General features: G+C 51.6%; 1 long non-coding RNA gene across 1 annotated transcript in view; it reads right to left on the reverse strand.

Annotated features, from left to right (window-relative positions):
* LOC132439427 (uncharacterized) overlaps positions 1 to 20,418 on the reverse strand; it is a 361,344-nt gene that overhangs the window by 237,733 nt on the left and 103,193 nt on the right. Inside the window, exon 2 of the long non-coding RNA XR_009522352.1 lies at positions 9,300 to 9,449. This is a non-coding gene — a long non-coding RNA (uncharacterized lncRNA). The remainder of the gene's footprint in view (positions 1 to 9,299; positions 9,450 to 20,418) is intronic.

The raw sequence follows: 20,418 nt of genomic DNA on the forward strand, positions 1-20,418 counted from the left end.
GAGGGTCCTTAAAAAGGAAGGTCGAGGGGAGACACTGGGAAACATAAATCTGCTGGCACCGCTCTCTCAGAAAGGGTTTTAATTAATTGTTTTTATACGACATAAGAGCAACTCATTACCGAACAGCTTTGATTTGTGACACCTGCATTATAGATGATTTTTAAATTAACATTTCCCCAATAAAAGGTGTCAGTAGAGAGCTGAGGACGCCCAGAGAAGTATAAAAGGATAATAATATGAAAATACAAATAAACACCAGTCCAGCCTAACAAAGGGGGCTGCTTAATCAATTTTACAATTAATTAAGGCTGCCTGGGGTAGCTGGGGCCCTGGAGGCAACTGGAGGTACTGGGTTGAGGTTCAGGCATCAAAAGCTAGGAAGAGGGAAAGTGTCTGAGGCTTAAGAGAGAGAGACACAAGGAAAATGAAAGATGCTGCCAGGCTTCCCCTTAAGGGGAGAGAAATACTCCTGAGTATTCTTTCTCCCTTTGTTCTCCTGGATTTATCATTTATTCATTCAGTAAGTATTTATAGAGCTCCGATGAGCCCAGGCAAAGGCACCAAGGTGAGAGAGAGTGAGTGGTTCCTTGGAGATGCTGAGAGCCCCATAGGTCTGGACCAAAAAAAGAGTCCAGGGCAAAGCAGTCGAGAAGACTGGAAAGGTAGGCAGGGACTAGACTATAGAGGCCTCTGGAAAATATCAACCACATCTGGACTTATTTTCAGAAGCCGTTTGAAGAGTTTCAAGTATAAGAGACACAGGCTCAGATTTCCATTTTAGGTAGATGCAAGCGGATACTGCGCTGGAAGGGTGGAGGGAAGAAAAAGAAGTCACCCAAAGTAAGTCAGACAGAGAAAGACACACACTGTATGATATCACTTACATGTGAAATCTAAAAAATGCAACAAACTAGTGAATATAACGAAAAAGCAGCAGACTCACAGGTACAGAGAACAACTAGTGGTTACCAGTGGGGAGAGGGAAGAGGGGAGGGGCAATATAGGGGCAGGGGAGTAAGAGGTACAGACTACTATGTATAAAATAAGCTACAAGGGTATATTGTACAGCGCAAGGAATATAGCCAATACTTTATAATAACTATAAATGGAGCATAACCTTTAAAAATTGTGAATCACACTATATTGTACACCTGTAACTTACATAATATAGTACATCAACTATACTTCAGTAAAAAGAGGAGAACACACCAATGTATCACAAAAAACTACTACCTCATAAATTACATTTTCATGAAAAATAACTATTTTCCCGAAAAAAAGATCACGCAAGCAAGACATGCTGATGCACTGAGTTCAGAGGGAGGTGGCTGAGGTAGGAAACAGACCGATCCCCAGGGAGACCTCAAAGCTGGAGCCCACAGGATTTGCTCCTGGGGATCCAGCAGGAGAGAGGGGACGGGGGCGCGGAGGAGAATGCTGGGGAAGCAGCCATCCGCAGCACAAGGGCTAGGTCCCTGCCCGCGGGGGTCCTAGGTTCTGGTCAGGAGAAACGGGAAGAAGATGCACACAGGGATGCAGAAAGGATTTCAGAGAGTGCCAGCGGGTGAAGGAAATGTCAAACTCCTGGGGGAGCGCAGTTTGGGGCGGGGCGGTGGGGGAAGGCCTCTCTGAGGAGGTGTCATTTGAAGTAGACCTGAAGAATCAGGAGCCAGCCAGGCCAACGGTGGGGCAAAGGTGGTCCAGGGATCAGTTCAGCAGTTGCAAAGGCCCTGAGGCCGAGGGGGAGAAGGAAGAGGCGCCAGGACCGCCCTCGCCCATCTACACCTGCTACTGCTCTCTCAGTTCTGTCTTTGCTTTCCCCCTGGTTGACCAAAGGAGCTGTGAAATTACTATCTAAATGAGGACTGGTCTCCTCTATAGACAGAGGCCATGGAGCGTTGATAACCATTTCCCAGGCCTCATTCCAGGCCTTTACACTCTCCTGTGGAGGGATCTGACCCCTCCAGGGGAGTCAGTGGCCGTCTCCATGCCAATGACTTCCTATTTTTATGGATGCCCCAGAACTCATTCCTAAACCCCAGATCCACTTGGGTGTCTCTCAGATATCTCATAACACATCCATCCTCCTAAAGTCAGCTTTAACCTTTGTGTCCCAATCTCAGTTAAAGACGCCACCATCCATCCAATTGCTCAAAACAGAGACTTAGGAATCGTCTTGTTACTCCCTCTCCCCCATATCCCAGTCCTGTTGGCTCTTCCTCCTTAAAGCTCTTGAGCACATCTTCCTCTTCTTCCACTGCATTCCATTCTACCTATCCTAGCCACCCACACGCCTTACCTAGGTGACTACAACTGCCCCCCTCTCCCCGATCCTCCTCTTATCAGTGCACCCTGCACCCAACAGCCAGAGGAATCCTTCTAAAATGAAAGCCCATCACATGTACCACTGTCCAGAAAGCTTCCAGAGCTTCCCATGCCCTCAGACTAAAGTCCAAACACTGTTACGATGCACATCAAGGGCTCCTGGAGTCTAGTGTCCCCCTACCCCCTGTAGCACTACGTTGTCCCCTGCTCCCTCCATGCTTTGCTGTCCAGACACAGGGGTCTCCCTTCAGCTCCCAGACTAATGTTGCTCCTCTCATCCGTCTTCTTTCACACCCTTGGTCCCTCAGCCTGGAACATTCCAGGTGCTCTGCCCTGCATCACCCCACCTTACCATGGTCTGGCCACCTTCAACTCCATAGCCCAGGCTGCAATCTCATCAAATACTTCTGCAATTGTTTGCTGAATTGTGTAGATTCCCCCCAGTCTGTAAACTCCACAATCTCAGGGACTATTTCTGCCTTGTTGGCCCCTGTTTTCCCAGCACCTGGTGGACCGACCATATTGCTGAATGAATTAATAGATGAATCGAATGATGTCACAGAACACAGTGTGCTATATTCTTACTAGAAGTTTAGATGTTCAATGAGACCAACAAGGAACAGCATCTTCAACATACATCTCACTGGCCAGTTTGCATCCTCACATGTCCCCAGATAAGGTCACTCTCCCAGGATGGGTATTGGTAGTGTGATAGAAGGAAGGGGCGGACCTCCACCTGAGATGCTGCATCGCCTGCTTCCATGAAGCCAGTGGGGGTCATGAGGCCTATAGATTGTCTGCATGGTCTGTGAGCCAGCTGGTTTCTGTCCTCTCCATATTGCCCCAGGCCCCAAGAGGATGTGGCTACCAACAGGGTCTCCTGGCTGGGGGATTTGGGTGCTTTAGCTCCCCTTTGCCTGGTAGGAATGTGAGATACCTGAGTCCTGCCAGGCTGGCCCCACAACAGAGCACCTCCAGCTCACAATTCCACACTGGACCCATTCATAGACCTCAGTGGTAGGGTTAGGGTTTCAGGGTTAGGGTTAGGGTTAGGGTCAGGGTTACAGAAGTGGTTATAGGGAGTCTGCGACCATCAAATCAGCAAGTAGGGGAAAAAGAATGGGGTGGAAGTCAAGGTCAAATACTTGGGTCTTTCAGAAAGGGTGAGATGGCCTGTGCCTGGAGGAATCCAGGAGGGCTTCCTGGAGGAGGCAGGCTTGAGCTGTGCCAGGAAGGATAGGGAGGGTCTGAAAGTAGGAGTTTCCTGATCAAGCTGCTGCTTCCTTCAGCTTCAAAACCTCCCACCAGGAGGAAGCACCTCTGAAGGACAGCTTTCTCCTTCTCATAAGTCCACTGGCAACATAATTACTGATTGTCAGGACAAGAATGGACCACAGTCCACCCATGCATTTTATAAATGAGGAACCTGAGGCCCAGAGAGAGAAGAAAAAAATCATCGTTTTCATTTGAACAAATGCACCCTTTGCATTAGAAATGGGTTTCTTCCAACACACCTGCACAACAGGTGTTATTCTCCTCCATTTAAAGATGAGGGGGCTGAGGTCCAGAGGGGTTACAGGGCTAGTGGAGGTCACATGGGATCTGATAGAACCAGGACTCAAACCCGGGCTGGTATGAGTCCACATCTAACACCCTTGGGTGAATGTTTCTGTCTTTGGTTCTGATTTTTCTGCAGCACAGAAAGAATAATTGGCAGTTGATGTCAAAAATATATGTAGCTATTTTGATTGACGGTACGAACTCAGTGATGTACAAACACGGAATGATTCTAATGATTCTCAGTAGCTGCTATCAGCTTTGCTCTGCAAGCCCCAACCCCACAAGCTGGTAGTTGAGGGAGGGGAGGGAGGGATGGAAGAAAACAAACTTGCCAAATAATAGTATCTTCATCCTTGCTGATGATTTTCCTGGTCCCATTTAATATCTGTAGCAGTCACTTTCTAATGATTAAAGAGTATCACTGTCCAGTTCAAAGCCACCTCCTGCATAGCTTCCACGAGCCCCAGCAAGAATGGGAGTGCCCTGCTTGTGAGTGACTGGCTGCCCCTTGGTGGGGAACTGGATACTACCTGCAGCATCCTGTGTAACTCTGGCCACTGGTGTCCTCATCCCAGCTGGCCTCCAGCACTGGGGGAGGCCAGCTGCCAGCTCCTTAGGTGACACTGTAACCCTCTCCACAGCCTCTGACATCAGGAACCTCTCAGTGCATGGCTGCTTCTGCTCCTGGCTCCTGGCAAGTTTGGGGAGAGCGGCATGGCTGTTTCCACCCAGCAAACTCTACTCCTCTCTTCGTACAGAGAAGGGGGCAGAGGACACCTTGCTTCTGCTAAAATGCCCCTCTCTTAGCAAAGCCTGGAGTGGATATTGTAGTGGGGATCACTCACTCTCCACCAAAATTCAATCTCCCCTGACAGAAACACGGCCAGGTCACCATCCAGACCAGGTGAGTCTGCACACTATGCCCCTCGGGCCAGATCAGACCACTGCCTATGTTTGAATGGCCCATGAGCTAAAAATGGTTTTTACATTTCTAAACGGTTGAAAAAAGAAAATATATTCATGACACATGAACATTATATGAAATTCAAATTTTACTGTCCATGAATAAAGTTTTATTGGGATATAGCCATGCCCATCCATTTGCATATTGCCAACGGCTGCTTTCAAGATACAAGGGCAGAGTCAGGTACTTGCAACACAGAGAATATGGCTCTCAAAGTTGAAAATATTTCCTATCTGGCCCTCTACAGAAAACATTTGCTGACCCCAGGTCAGGATTCCCTTTTCCAGCCTCCCTTGCAGCTGGGTGGGCCCATGTGCTAAGCTGTCACCAGTGGAAGTGGAATGGAAGTGATGTAAGATATCGGGGTGCCCCCTCCATGCTCTCTTCCACCTCCGGCTAGAGCCAGGCATGGCAGCCCCTGCCACCGAGACCACAAGAAGGCTCTCAGGGAGGGTGGGGCAGTGGGTCGGAGAACCCCAGTCCCTGAATGACTGGGTCAGAGCTGCCCTGCCAACCTGGGCCGTTCACCTTACACTGTAAGGTGAGAAAGGAAGGAACTTCAATCCTCCTTATGCCACTGCATTATCATGATAGAGCAGCCCGTCCTCACCCTGACCAGTACGGATGTTTATCTCCAGCTGAGCACTGTCTCCAGAGCCCTTTACTTTAAAGTCCCAGTCATGTCATTTTAAGATATTGTCCTTGTGCAGGAGGAGATGCACACCATAGATGCGGTTGCGCCCCTCCTCGAATCATCAGTACCCTGTAAACCCGATAAAAGAATTCTTCATCTTAGAGTTCTCCTGTTTATGAGGAAAAGAGGGGCACTAGCTCAATAAGAGAGACTCAGGGAGAGAGACTAGTTCAGTATAAAGCAGGTCCTCACCAGGATCCCAAAACAGAAGGCCAGGAGCAACAAGCTCCATGGAAACCAGCACTGTGAGTCACCCGTCCAAGAGCAGGGGTCTCTCTCATCGCATCCACGCACCTCTCTGCCCTCCTTCTTGGCTGGCCAACTCCCTCCAGCCACTCACAGCTAGCGACCATGATTGGCCCCCAGTCCTAAGTGTAGCTCATCAGCTCTTCCCCCTCCCAGGCTCAGCCTCTTTCTGACACCTCCACCAGTTAGGAGTCAAATTGGCCCATCTTAGGCTTTTGAGTCATAAAACCCAAAGCATACAGTGTAGGGAAGCCTTTGCTTCAAGTGCCCACCTTGGATCAACCAGCTGAGGTCTGGAGGATACAGACACGTGACATAAACTCAGCTGCCACCCATGCAGCATGCATTGGGGGACAGAGGGTTCCCTAAGCCAGGAACTCGACCCCTCTAAGGGGCTGAAGAGTTCCATGACTAAGGGCTTGGACTTGGGGCTAGGATGCCGGGTTCAGCTCCACCTCCTTCTCAGGCAACCATGAGCAAGTTTAGTACATTCATTTTCGCTTCTACGAAATAGGAAACATAACTAAATCACCTGCCTCACAGGGTTGTCAAGAGGATAAAATAAATTAATCCATGTAAAGCACTTAGAACAGTACCTCCTGACACACAGTGAGCTTACAGGGAAGGTGAGTGATTGGAATTATTATTAACATTATCTCTAAAACAAGAAGGAAATAATAAGTCAAGGCTCTATTCCTTTGCTGTAAAACATCTCAGTGTTTGCTCAGTGAATGGTTCAAGTCAAGCTTGAGAAAAGCACAATGATTGGGCCACAGGTGCACCTTCCTAAGGAGCCCAGGGTACATGGCCATCATCTACTGAGGACTCACTCACTCACTCTATGCCCATCCTGTGCTCGGCCCTCTACACACATTAGCCCACTTGCTGGATGACATTCCAAGAGGGTCAATAAGTTGTCCAAACACACACACTTCAGGCTTAATTCCACTCACTATGTATTTCCATCAGCATGGATAACCCAAAGGGTCCACTGCAGGCCAACTGCTGAGTCCTGCCCATTTGGAGATAAGCCTGCTAAAGACAGAGAAAGGGGTTCCAGGAGCAAGGAGATGGAAGGTAGAGTGATGTGGACAAAATGTGAGGAGGCCCAGAATTGGGAAAGGAAATGCAGCACCATCTTGGGGAAAGCGCCTCGGGCTTGGGGCAGGGGGAATAGGGGACATGGCTATGTGCATGGTCCAATCTCCCCCATCAAGCTATCCAAATGCATGCAGCAGAGTCCCCAGTTAGTAAACAGAGCCCTGGCCTGGAGCAAAGTCAGCAGCCCTGGTTGCCTGTCCCAGCTCTGCCTCCCTGTCTCTGTGTGACCTTGATAGTGAGGCCCCTCTCCCAGGCACAGTAGTCATATGTGGTAGACCAGACGACTCTAAGGCCCTCCTGACTCTGGTCCCACTATGGTGATTTTCTAGTTTCTGTTGTGTTCTTAGGGGCAAGCCGTGAGCACACACCATGCCATGACTTCCATCCCAACCTGGGATCATGGACTTTCACTCCAAAATTTATTGCGTGCTTAAGAGTCATGGGAAAAAAATAATACTATTATCCTCAAAACCCCAGCAGGTCTCTTAATGACTACTTTGCTAAATAGTAGCAGCTGTTAATGAAGTGTGCAGGTACAAGCCTAGCCTCGTCAATTAATCCATACATGCTCCTGGGCTGCAGTAATATTTAAAGGAGAAATCAATACCTGGCAGCTGGGCCTGGGGAGGTCGGTCCAGGTGGGCAGGGAAGGTGTAGCATTTCAAGGCATTTGTAACTAAAACAGCTTACGCCTGGAGCACAGTGCAGGGGAGCAGAAACCAGGAGAGCCCTTAAGGGGCACAGGGATCCAGGAATGCCTGCAGAGTTGGGGGCAGAAGGGACTGGGTCGGCAGGGCGAGCTGGCACCTGCTCCCTCCATGGGAAGGTAGAGAGCTCCAGCCAGGCCAGCAGGGGTGTACAGAGGTAACCTCCCTCTCCAATTCATCATATCACAAAATCCACTTACTCCTGCAGCGTGTGGAGGCTAGGGGGCCTACTATTACCTCCTCTCGGCAGATGTAGGGATCAAGGCTCACTCCAAGAGAGACACCATCTTGTCCAAAGTTGCAAAGCAAGTGAGAGTAACAATTGCTTTTGTGACCTGTGCTGTGCCAAACAGCCTACACGCATCATCTCATTTGATCCTTACATGTCTATGAGACAAGAACGACTACACCACTGCTTTGGAGATGTAAGTACTGCAGCTTTGAGAAGTTAAAGCCCTGCCTAACAAGGCTGGTCATTGGCAAAGCGGGTGTTCAAACCCAGGCAGCCTGACTTCAGAGCTCATAAACTTAGCACACGTGGGCTCCTGAGCAGCAATAAGCCTTCAGCCCTAGAGAACAAGATCCAAAAACTCCTTTGCGTGATCTACAGCATCTTGCACTCTGGCCCTCTGTATTAGTTTCCTATTGCTGCTATAACAAGGTACCACATACCTACTGGCTTAACACAACATAAATCTACTATCTTGCTGTTCTGGAGGTCAGAAGTCTGAAATGATTTTCACCGCGTTAAAGTCAAAGTGTTGGTGGGACTACATTCCTTCTGGAGGCTCTACGGAAGAATCTGTACTCTTGCCTTTTTCAGCATCTAGAGGCTGCTTGCATTCCTTGGTTAATGGCTTCTTCCACCCAGTCGAAGCCAGCAATCCAGTCACTCCAACCTCTGCTTCCATCACCACATCTCCCTCTCCGACCCTCTTCTTTTACCCCTGTCTTATAAAGACCCTATGTTTACATGAGGCCCACTGAAATACTCCGAAATACTTTCCTGAATAATCCTGGATAATAGAGTCCCTTTTGCTCTGTGAGGTAACATAGTCATAGGTTCCAGAGATTAGGACGTGGACACCTTTGGGGGGATACTAGTCTGTATACCATACCGTCTCATCGGCTACTCCTTCCCCTAGGGCCACCCGTGCTCTACCCTCCTCAAACACCTGTATCAGTCAGCATCCAGTCAGAGAGACAATACCATTCCTGGTATTTCAAACAGAGGGAATTTAATATTCCACAGGTGATGGAAGAGCTGAAATGCCAAACAGGGGCTGTTGAAGCAACCAAGAAATCAGCAAGAAGCCTTTTCTCACCTTCTCCACTCCACTCACACAGCCACACGCAGCCAAGGTCAGTGGCACCCTCCTCCAAGCTACAGGGAGCTACGTGCCAACGAAACGGCTGAGATCCCTAAGCCTCTGTCTGATCCATGGCGCGTCCCAAGCAATGAGCCCAGAGCCTTGCACAGAACAGGTGCTCAGAGAAAGTCACCTGGGCCAGGGCTCCTCCCTCCACACCAGAGGTGAGAGCACAGCCACAGCCCAGGGCTCCCCAGAAGAGGTCATGGTGTAGGTGAGGCAGGCAAATAAAACGCAGCCACTCAGCAGCTGACTGTCAGCCCCTGAAACCAGGGACTCAGTGTTGAGTGCACTTTGCTGCCCATCACAGGCTCAGGCAACATGGGTCTTACCTTTTCGAAGAAAGCGCTGAGGGAAGAGACCTTGGGCCAGGGCGTGGGGTACATGCTCCGGAGGGCCTGGCAGGAATCTGTGATGCACAGGCTGCTTGAGGGGAGTACCGAGCTGGCTTTCAGCTAAGCCATGGAGTCCACCTTCTTCCCCTATAAGAAACATGGGAAGGCACCATGATTATAATCCTGGGTTAATAACCTTTCCCTGATTGGATGTTATTCCATGGCTCCTCTTCCCCAGCTGCTCATCCTAAGATGTCTGAGAAAGGGGAAAGGAGGAGATTGAAAGAATATGCCCGGGAGGAAGAAGGAAAGGGAGGGGCAGGAGCCAGGAACCAGCCTTTCCCAGTGAGCCTGCGTCAGGGCCGGAGGGGGACACGTACTCTACAATACGTAACTTCACCTCACATCTACCCAGGGGTGCAAGCATCCCCCTCCCTGGCCTGGGGATGATGTCTTACTCCAGGGACCCCTATCCTGGTGAACGACACCACGCGCTAGCACGTCCACCAGCTAGCAGACTACACCCCTTGGGGTGGCAGGGAGACGGGCAGGGTCGGGGGGAGGGGGCCTCCGAGCCTCACTTCTCTCCCTAGGGCTCCTCCTTGCACTCTGGTCAGTCTCCAGGCCCTGGCCAGTCTACCTGTCCTCCATCCTGTCCTCAGTGCCACAGCCTTGGTCAGTCTCCTGCCATTCCCTCTGCTGGGTTCCTCCATCGGCCTCCTAACTAGTGTCCCTGTCTCCAGCCTCACCCCTAATCTATTCTTTACATGCTGCCAGGACTGTCTTTTCTGAAATACATCTGGTCATGTCACTCCCTTATCTCAACGCATGACTTCCCACCACGTCCAGGGGATTCAAGGCCTTCACAGCCTGGCTCCCTCACCCCTCCTCTCCCACCTCCTTCCCTTCTGCCTCAGATCACCCTCCGGGAGACTATCTGTAGGTTCCCTCCCTCCCTCCCTCCCTCTCTCTCTCTCTCTCTCTCACAGACACACAGACACACACACACACACACACAGACACACAGACACACGACCTATTTACATTTGCTGCTCTCTGTGCCTGGAATTCTCTCCTCCCCCCACCAAATTAGGAAGCTCACCAAATTAGGAATCTTTAAAATACTATTCCAGGGCTTCCCTGGTGGCGCAGTGGTTGAGAGTCCGCCTGCCGATGCAGGGGACACCGGTTCGTGCCCTGGTCCGGGAAGATCCCACATGCCGCGGAGCGGCTGGGCCCGTGAGCCATGGCCGCTGAGCCTGCGCATCCGGAGCCTGCGCGTCCGGAGCCTGCGCATCCAGAGCCTCCGCAACGGGAGAGGCCACGGCAGTGAGAGGCCCATGTATCGCAAAAAAAAAAAAAAAAAAAAAAAATTCTGTTCCAAATCTCGAGTCTTTGGAATCACCTTCAAGAGTCACCTCAGATCTGAAGATTCCCCTGTGCTGTCCCCACCCCGACGCCAGCCCCTCCTGCTGCCCCTGTCCTGCTTCTCCACGGGGTCTGTACCTGGTCCCGTCCACGTCAGCTGCACCACCTCCAGGTCTGGCATTTGGGGGAAAGATGGGCAAGGCAATCCCCTGAGAGTGCCCACAGGCATGGCAAGAGCAGGAAGTGGGCTAGGGCAGTGGATGTCCATTCATAACCACTGATTTCCGCTACATGTTCTATCAGGACCCTCCTTCCTTTACTATCCCTGGTCCCATGGGGACCCGAGTAACAGAGAGAAGACAGGAACCAGTCTGGCTGCTCACTGAAGATTAGGAAATGTTACTGATGTCATGATACCTACCAACACCGCGGGAAAACGATATACCCCTTTTCAACGCTATTTCAAAGGATTTCATTTGAACCAAGCCTGTGGATTAGTCAAAAACCCCTTCTCCCTTTGTGCCATTCAGTTCAGCCATGCCATCACCATAACGACTAGCACCCCATGACAAGCCAGGGTCACTGGGGGAGATGAGAGGAGTCAGCCTGCCAGTGTAGCCCTTAGCGTAACTTCAGGACCTATCGGCTCCTTGGAAGCTTGGAGCATCCTATAATAGTCTCCACTCAGCCACGAGCGTCACACGATCTGCGATGAATCTGGGCTCGGCTGATTCACTCAGCATCTTGCCACTTCAATGTGCCCCATGTCAAGCGATCCAAGAATCATCGACCCAACTGCCACTCATTCAATGATTCTCCAAATATGCACTGAAAGCCTAACAGTTACAGCAGTCCTCCAAGGGCTGGGGGCACAGGAGCAAAGCAAACAGCCACTCCGTGCCCCCACAGAGCTGGGACTGTAGTGTGGGGAGTCAAAAACGAAGCACTAGTCAACGTGGGGAAGACAGAGAGGTGTGCTCTGGAGAACGAAAAGGCAGAGAAGGCAACAGGAAGGCTTTCTTCTTATTTTGCAAGAAGAAAGGGCAGATTATTCCAAGACCAAGCAAATGGCAGTTTCCCCCATACTCAAGAGTTGAGAAAAAGTAAGATAATAGGGAACAGAGGCCTGTGTTAACAGTGTCCAGTCCTGGACAGTAAGGGAGAAGGAAGTATCACCCCAGGACTGCTGTTCTGTACGTGGAGACCCCAGGATAGGGCACCCCCAGCTCTCACGACACAGTGGTCCGAACAGGCCTCCCCCAGAGCGTGCACAGAAGCACCATCCCGCCCAGCATGCCCGCCCTCACGCACCCCCCGTACAGGCTTCTTTCTCCTCCTTCTCATCCCTCCCAAGCTCTGTGCATCTGTGCCTTTACTCAGGCTGTTCCCTGCCCCTGCAATGACCTTCCTCCCTTTTCCTTCAAATGCCAGCCCGCTCCAGGCTCAACTCAGCGCCATCCCATGAAACTGCTCTGGTCACGCCTCTCGTTCCTCTGAGTCCCCAGACTACGGTGCCCTGGTCCCTCCTCTGTAGCGAAGCTATTTGTGAACATGCGCCTGGCTGCCCCGCCCTGGGTGCACACACACTTAGGACAGTGCATGCAGAGGAGGGAGAAGGGGACAGCGTGCAGGGAGGCCCACACCCCACCAGGAACACCATCTCAGCTCATCCTCACGCCGGCAGCACAGGACAGGCAAGTACACGGCCACAGCCCAGCGGCCAGCAGCCATTTGTCCATGTCACACTTGAGTAAGAGGCTGAGCTGAGGGCAAACGGAGCTCCGACTGACTGCAGACCTTCTTCCACTCTGCCATGCTCCCTGATCCCAGGAAGCACTCAACAAATATCTGATGGGTGAACGAGTGTCTGAACAAAGGAACATCTGCCCTGTCCCCTCCCCAGTCCCAACACCTTCCTCTGCCTCCCCCTAGACACACAGGCCACGCTGGGCTTTGAGTCTCCAGGAAGAGAAGCTCTTCTGGTGCCTTGAGCAGCATCATATCTTGAGGGAGGGCCTTTTTCCAACCGCCGAGCTGGCTTCTTAACTCTGTGTCCTAGAGAATTTTCTAGACTCTTCCTCCAACATTGAAAATGGGAGCCTCGTTTTTATGAGGTTCTAAGGCTATACTCAGTGAGAGCCTGGCATCAGCAAGTATCAGACTCAAAAGCCCTTCCAGGTCTAATGGGCCAGCCGTTTGCTCTCACAGAAGGGAGGGGACTCAATCCCAAATACACAGCCAGCAGACAGACCTGACCAGGCCACCCTGCTCCCAGCCTCACACTCCTCCAGCCACGCCTGTGAACAGCGTCCCCCCCTCACTTCCAGTGCTGCTGGGTACACGGTGAGGGAAACTGGACTGTCTTCCTGACCTTGTCCTGTGGCTGGAAGGAAGCAGGCATTGTCTGCGGATCACACGGAAGGCATGGATGCGCAATGTTCATTTGTCAGTTAATACGAGGGAGCTTTTGTCACGCAGCCCAGGGCAGGCAGGCGGGGATGCTCCCTGAGCATAATCAGGCCAGGGCTGTCATTTCACAAGATACGGGGTCACGCTCATGTTAATGGGAGGCACACACATTTCTCACCTATCTGAAGGGAAGCTTGAGAAGGGAATTAATTCTCACAGTGGTGAGGCGTGTTTGATTGCTGCTGGTTCAGAGGAAACCAGCCCCAGCCTGGGGTGAGAGCCTCCCCGCTCCTTCCCACGCTCCTCTTCCCCTCACCACTCCTCAGAGCAGGGCTCAGCCCTGCCTCTGCAGAGCCACCAGAAAATGGGCAGAGAGGAAGCCAGCACAGTCCGGGGATGGAAGAGACAGCAAAATCTGCAAAACGCAGGGGAAGGAGGAGAGGAGGGAGGAGTGACAGGGGACCGCCCCCCACAAAGGGCATCCACATGCCACGTGCAGATCGAGGAAACACGGCTCCCCCACTCCTACACCCTTCTTCCCGACACCCTTCAGTCCAGAGCCCGCCAAACTGTCATCCCCGTCAGAAGTCGTACTTTATTGGGGCATGGCGGCAGAGGTCGGATGTGGGGCAGGAAGGGGTGACTTTTCGCTGCCACCTCTCCCTCATGGGGACTGAAGCCACCTCAGTGGGAGATACTGGGTGATGGTGAGTGCTTCCTGCAGACAACTAGGAATAATACCCCCACCCCTAGCCAAAACTACCCCCCCCCCAGAGGCCCTTAGAGACGAGCCACATGAAACAGGAGCGAAATGCACCGGCCTCATGGGTTCCAGCACTAGTCTGCCGCAGAATTAGCAGATCTAGGTGCAAGGCAACATTGGAGGGAAGAAACCTCATGAAAACGTACCACTCCACCGCCACCCCCAGAGGCAGAGCTGGTGCTGTGCCCCAACCCTGCACAGACTGTGGAAGGCAGCAGAGGAGGGGCAGGGAGGCTTAGGTCTGTTTCCAGGGCCCTGATCTCCAGTGCCCACTGCCAAACTCACCTGGGCCCTCCTGGTCCCAATAGCGCATTAATACAAAAATTCCACTGTAATCTGACTTCCCTTAATATCGCCCATCTCAACTCCATCCAAACCAGAAACCCCTGACTCAGGGGCTCCTCCCTCCTGCTCACCCCTCACCCACCCCCCAGTTAACACATCCACTCAGTTAATATCGGGAACCTACTCGGCTGGGCGCTATTCTCACTGTTGGATACACTACCCAAGCCAGAAATGGCCCCTGCCCCCTGATGCTCACAGCCCCACGAGGGGCCCCAGCATGGGACCTGGCAGTGACCACACAGCCATAAAGTGCTCTGATGAGGGAAAGGCAGAGCACTGCAAGTGTGCAGGAGACAGAAGGAGGGTGCCTCAGGTGGAGGTGGGAGAAGGGAGAAGAGTCTTCCAAGCAGAGGGGAGGGCATCGGCCAAATCCTGACGGTCAGAGGAGCTGAAAGTTTGGTGTGGCCAGTGGTTAGCATTGGAGGTGGGGAGTCACGGGGGACAGGTGGCAGCCAGATAAGATATCCAGCCTCCTAAGCCACTCTAAGGAGTTTGGAATTTATCCCAAGAGCAGCGTAGAGTCTTCCAAGGCAGGGGCAGAATCAGATGTGTAATTGAGGGGCACTTCTCCGGTGGTGGAGGAGAGCAGAGATTAGCGGGGCCACACAGAGTGGGCCAGATCAGGTCCAAGGTGTTGTCACAGGTGGAGGCAGAGACGGGAGCACGGAGGAGAGGATGGTGAACACAGAGAAGGGGCCCTGAGAAGGTAGAACCTATAGCGTGTGGTCTTGAGCAGCCTTGGGGAACGGCAGAACAGAGGAGTCGGAGATGCTTGCTGATAGTTTCTGAGCACATACTGTGCCGGCCACTGTGATAAGCCCTCATCACCTAATCATCACCGTCTCATCTCATCCCACGACAGCTCTGTGAAGCAGATACTGCTATTATCCCCATTTTACACCTGTGGAAACCGAGGCTCAGGGAGATTATCCTCTCTGACTTACCCTAAGTCAAAGGCTAGCAAGTAGGAAGACCAGGATGATTCAAGGTTTGGGGGCAACCAGGTGGGTGTGGGTGCTTTTGCCCTGAGAGGGGGCCAGAGGAGAAGCAATGGATCTGGAGAGGCAACAAGGGGTCAGCGATGGCATGCAGTCTGAGGACCTGGAGGGCATCAAGGTGCTGGTGTCTGGCGGGCAGTGGAATGTGTGGGTCTGAAGGTCAAGGGTGTGAGATATGGATTTGGGAGCCTCTGTTTAGAGAAACGAAGCCACAGGAATGGAGGAGGTCTTCCATGGCCCGTGTGTCATGGAAGGAAGTCAAGGACCGAGCCCTGGGAACACACACATGTGTGAGGTAGGCAGAGCAGTACTGGGGAGGAAAGAGTTAGCAGCAGGCCAATCTCAACCTTGACTGGGGAAGAAAAAAAGATGACCCGGTCATACGCCCTCATAATCACTAATGACACAGCCCCTGGCAAACACACTAATGATATTGGCTAGCAGAAGAGTTTTTATCTATGGAATGCTTTTAGCAAGAGGTACCCTATCTGTCTAGCACTGCTATGGTAAACAAACCTGGACCTTATGGATTTATGGGGTACGGCTCCTGGGAAACGTGCGAACTATGCAACTATCAGAGAATAAAATGGAGATACTGCGGGACTCAGATAGCTCCCTCTTTAGTAAGGGATACCTCACGTGTATCACAGATAGACCCCTTTTGATAAATCTGAGCCAGGGCACTTCCGAATGTGGCAAAAAAAAAAAAAAAAAAAAAAAAGGTCCTGGGGAGCAGTGCTGGCGGTTCTACACCTCTTGCTTTACCTGTGCCTCACAATTATTTGTATCCTTGCAGTTATTAGTAGAGCTTAACACTGGGTAAGAACTCTGATTCTTAGGAAGCTGATTCTTCAGTCTGACCCATTGTATTTTGTCTCAAGGACAGAAACTTGTTAAACTTGGCCATGATCTTTTGAATTTTCTGCCCAGCCCCAGGACTGAGCCAGGCTTGAGAAGTGACTACTGGATCTTGCCAATGAATGAACACCTGGGGACGGGACAGAAGCCATGAAAGGCTTTCTATGCCAGGCTAAAGTGGCCTGTTGTCCAAACAGAGGCAGCAAGACGCTACTTAAGGCCTGAATGTAGGGGAATGACAAGGTCAGACTCAAACTCTGGAAAGGCCCCTCGGTCACTGCAGAAACCGCATAGGAGGAAGCAAGCTTGGGGGCAGAGAGCCCAGATAAGAGCTCAACCAGGAGAAAAACCACAGGGCCCTGGACAGGCCAGTGGCAACGGGAATGAAAAGCAACTGGTGAATTTAAGACCTATTTAGGAATTAGTGTACGGGACTCGGAAATCGATTGGGTCTTTGGCAAGGGGCCATGAGGAAAGGGGAGCTGAGGTTTCTCACTTGGGTAACTGGGTGGCTAACGGTGCCAGGGACAGAGATGGGGAGCGTGGGGACAGGCAGGCTTGGAGAAGATGAGAGGTCCTGCTTTGAACGTTTCAAGTATCTTTGGAAAATCCTCACAGAGGTAGTTGGATAATGTGGTTCTGAAACTCAAGAGCAATGACTGGGCTGGAGACAGAAAAGTGGACCCCAGGTGGTAGCCGATGCCTTGAGCCAGATGAGATTTCAAAAGAAATGCAAATGGTGAAGAGTGAACAGGCTCAAGCCAAGGACCACCAATGATTGCAAAATGTAGTCCAAAGACCACATGCATCAGATGGCCAGGAGGGTTTGTAAGATGCAGATTCCTGAGCCTGCATGAAAAGCACAAAATCAAAATGTGTGGAGTGTAGGCTATTCTCTCAGTAAAAGCTTGGCTGCGAATGGAGACCAGGAGGGGAAGACAGAGCTGAGAGCGGGGAGGGGTGGATGAAGCAGAAGAACCCCATTGTGGATATGGAGAAGACAAACATACCTAAATGCTGATGGAATAGTTCAGTAAAGGGAGAGCATGAAGACAGAGCAACGAGGGCCCTTAAGACAGCAGAAAGTGGTGGCATTAGCCTTGGTTGAAAAAGGTCTGGAGAACAAAGACAGGATGGTGGACGATGTCTGAAAATTTAATTGCCACTGCCAACTGACATCTTCTATTTTCTCTGCAAAGCAGGACCTGGGATTAACTGCAAAGAGAGAGTGAGGTGGAGGTGATAGCAGAGATTTGTGGAGGGAGAAAAGCAATAGAAGTGAGGCAATACAAATGATGTCCACGGTTCTGATAGTGAGCATACTTCGGCTCAAAATGTATTATGCAGTTGAGATGATTTTGTCCAGATCAATAGAGCCTAGCCAGAGAAATGTTCTACTTTCTACAATCACCATACTTGTGAGCTTCTAAGTCACATAAAGTAATAGAGCCCATAGTGAATAGACTTTTGCTTCTCCGGTTAGCTCCTAGGAGGGCCCAGATGAGTGACACCACCCCGGATCCAGCAGTCTTAGGAGATGGGCCAGAGGAGGACTCGCCGCTCCGGAGCACAGGAGTAGGGGTGCTTCTTCTGTACTCAGCCCTAGTCACTCAGAAATGCTTCAGAGAGACAACTCACAACCTCCGCAGTTCCAGAAAGCCAAGTCACTGCAAACAGGGGTCATCCCAGCCAAATCCTGATGCACAGAGGATCATGGCAATGGCATCTACCGTAAGTCACGCCCGTTGTGGGGAGAAACGCCCAGATGGTACAACACCCAACTACGGGTCCAGAGGTGGAAGATTCGAGGAGAGGCAGCTTCTGGCACATCCTTTCCCACTCTGTTCACAACTTCCAGATAGAGAGCTCATTTTTTCCTTCTCGAGCGCCTGGTGCTGCGTGGTTAATTTCAGCAAAGCCTGCACAGGACCTTGGGCGAGTTAAGATGGCTCTGTGGAAATCCCTCAAGTGAACCCAGAAGCCAACCAGCAGCACCAGTGTAGGGGTTCCATGGAGGCTGGACGTTCCGGTGGGTTCCAGTGGCCTGGAGCAGTGTGGTCACCGAGTCTGGCAGCCGGTCTCCCCTTCCTTATGCTTAGAGCCTCCCGAGGAGCTGTTTAATGGAAAGGCCTGCCCCACCCCAAACTCATCTATCAGAATCTCTGGTGTGGAGCCCACCGGTTACACTGATAACCTCCCAACCTTGAGAACCCTGGGCCAGGGCCTGACCCAGACCTGCAAACCAGAAACGCAGAGTCATCAGCACCCAGCCTCGACAGACTCCAGGATGCTGACTCACAGCTCCCAAGGATGAGGACCAAAACCCAAGCGCCAGTGCATTCATTTGCAGATGGCTCTGCTGTCTGACCAGCACATTCTCTCCCCAAGGACTGGCAACAGAGGGGAGCCAGGGGCACCAGGCTCTGATAAGGCCTTCTTCATGACAGAGGCCCAGTGCAGCCATCCCGGGCCCTCCAACATGTGCCCCGGGGACACCCTATTTCCTCTGTTCCTATGGGTTGATAAGGCTCCTTTCTGGAAGCACCACCTTCACACACATGCAGTCAGTAATTTCCAAGCTTTCCTGGCCCACTGCCTCTTGAAAGGGAATCTGTGTCTTTGCTTTGCTCCATTTTATGGGTTAATGTCTTGGTTGAGTGGTCAGAGGGCCATTGTATCCCCCCGCATTCAAATTCTTGGGAACACTTCACATGTTTAGAGTACTGCCTCATCCCCCTTCACAGGTAAGGGAACTGAGGCCACCCGAGGTAGGTGTCAAATGCTGCCGGCCACATCAAGGCCACATGGCTTCCTCCTGGGAAAGGTTGAGCTCAGTGACAGTGGAGACAGCCAAGTGGGGAGAGGCTGGAGCCATACTGAGGAGAGCAAGGAGGCCAGGCTTCTAGCTTGGAGACCGGGTGGGTGGAGTGATACTAAGGAGACGGGTGGGAGAAGGGTGTTCAGGTGACTGGGTGGTAGTGAGGAGGGCTGTGCTGCCCCTGGGTCAGCCGGACAATCAACGCATTTCCTGAGGACCTTGCTAGGTGCTGCAAGAGGGGCGTGGATGGGGACAGGAATGGACGTGTGCCCGTTCTGACAAAGCTTTCAGAGTGTAACAGGCTTATGATGAACCCTGTTATAATTACCTGTTTTGTACCCGTTCTGGTGAGCATTCATCTGGGCTGTTCTTCCAGGACCATAAGGAGCTCACAGCTGACTAGGTAGTCTGCCTGCAGCTCAGACCTCCCTGTTGAGGGACCCACCCTGCCAGTATCAAGTAAACTATCAATCAAGACTGAGTTTCAGCATAAATCAGCTTAATCCAAAAAGAGAACGTGAGACTCAGATAGCAGAAAAGTCTACAAACAGTGTTCTGACTTCAGGTCCGGCTGGATCCAGAAGGTCAGACCACACCCTCTGGACCTCTGTTTGCTCTCCTGCTCTTTGGTTCTCTCTCTGGTCTGTCTCTAGGCTTTGTTTTCCTCTGAGCTGTGTTCACTCTCAGGCACACTCTCTCTACATGTGAGATTCCAAAAGCTCCAGGTTGACAGCATCACAGCCCCAGATCCAGAAAGAGCGAGCTCTCCTCTCCACAACTCCACAAGAATGCCAACATTGGACTAACTTTGCCCTGGACCAATTACAGTGCCAGGGAGAACCTGATGCACTGATTTGCCAGGCCTAGGTCACATGCACAGTCTGGAGTTATCACATCCATGCACATGGACTCAGTGGGGATGGAGTAGATTTCCAAGGAAAAGAGTGTTCTATTGCTAGCAGACAATAGATGCCTACTATTGTAATGAGCAGAGCTCCCTGTCTGGACCAAGGGGAGGCAGTGAGGACCAGAGGCCTTCTGGGTCCAGGCCACACCCCAGGAGCAACAGCCCATTCTCCTCCTTGTGGCTGAAGCTGCTTTGCTAGCACCTACAGAGTGCACCCTCCCCGCCAACAGAAGAGACCCCAAAGGTTTTCGGGGTTGGTGTTTGGGGGAGAAGAAAACATGGAAAGAGGAGAAAGATGGGAGAGAGCCACTCCCAGGGCTCTTGGTCCTATTAACAATTACAGCAAGAAGGAGCTGAGTTTGCCAGACATGGTCACGATCAGGAAGAGCCGCAGGTGGGTGGTCTGGGGCAAAGGAGAAAGGGGGTTGTGAGAAAGCAGGTCTGTAGGGAGCAGGACACAAATGGAAGGGAAAGAGGAGCCTTGGAGGAAGACAGAGAAGTGAGGCTGGGCTACGGCTGTGGCCCTTTCAGAATGAGGAAAACAGAAAACTGTTCATAGACCCCACTGCTGCGGAGGAGGGAACCACATGTCTCAGGTTTAGCCCCTGACTTTTAATAAACTTCCTTCCTGGCTAATTAATAGCAGAGTA

The sequence above is a fragment of the Delphinus delphis genome, chromosome 16, assembly GCF_949987515.2.
Source record: "Delphinus delphis chromosome 16, mDelDel1.2, whole genome shotgun sequence".
In the NCBI taxonomy this organism is placed as follows: domain Eukaryota; kingdom Metazoa; phylum Chordata; class Mammalia; order Artiodactyla; family Delphinidae; genus Delphinus; species Delphinus delphis.